We start from the raw sequence: 910 nt of genomic DNA on the forward strand, positions 1-910 counted from the left end.
AAGCTGGACAGTTCTTAGAATTTTAATGAGACACATAACCTTTTATTTCTAGGTTGTCATTTGAATTACACATAGTTTGATTGCGAGCAATTGTTGAAATTGGCTGGCTTTTCAGAGATGGGGGATTTATGTAGGGAGTTTTGGCTGCAGAGAATGGTGGCAGTGACACTGCAGGGGGGAGAACTGATTGCAATGGTGGCATGGACTGGGTTTGCAACTGTCTGAGCTTGGACCTCAGCTTCATTAAAGTGCTCCCCTACTCCAAAATGCTGCCAACCTCTAGCCTAGGAAGATATGCATTATGACACTTGTGGTACCTCTGTAGTGGGTAAAGGACTTTAGTTTCTGGGACTGTTGATCTGACACTTCACAAGCTCTCAAATAAACCTTATAAGTGGACAAAAAATAATTATTTTTTTTTTAAATTGACATTACAGTCTAGTTCTACTTTACAAAGCTTTTCCTTATTTAATCTCAGCTTGTTCCAATTAATCTTTTGCTTATTTATGTAGAGTTAATGTTGCTTCATGCCTCTGTTTTTAGGTACCCAGTGCTAGCAAGTTATAAGATTAGAGACTTGCTTTATATCAGCTGTTCTGCAGTATCTGATTCATGTGGTATCAGTGATAAGGGGAAGTGAAATTATTCTGGTATTGCTTTCACTCACAGTAAAGTAGAACACATGAAATAGTTATTTAGCAACAGCAGATGTGGTAAATCTCCCTCCTCCCACCCTTTGTTTTCCTATCATTTGTCCAGCATTTTAGAAGTTTTAAGCTGTGTACCCAAAATTAAATAATTTTTGGAAATGGTGACCTAAGGGTCATATAAAAATCTATATAAAAGATGGAAATAAAAGCTCAGCTTCCTGATTTCCAGTTTCCTTGAGCACAAGAAGCACCTCTTTCCC

The 910-nt window shown here is 37.8% G+C and overlaps 1 protein-coding gene across 1 annotated transcript in view; it reads left to right on the top strand.

The window, feature by feature from the left end:
• Positions 1-910, top strand: part of ALLC (allantoicase) — a 22279-nt gene that overhangs the window by 7356 nt on the left and 14013 nt on the right. The gene's annotated exons all lie outside the window — the stretch shown is intronic.

The sequence above is a fragment of the Alligator sinensis genome, unplaced genomic scaffold, assembly GCF_000455745.1.
Source record: "Alligator sinensis unplaced genomic scaffold, ASM45574v1 scaffold2_1, whole genome shotgun sequence".
Lineage (NCBI taxonomy): Eukaryota > Metazoa > Chordata > Crocodylia > Alligatoridae > Alligator > Alligator sinensis.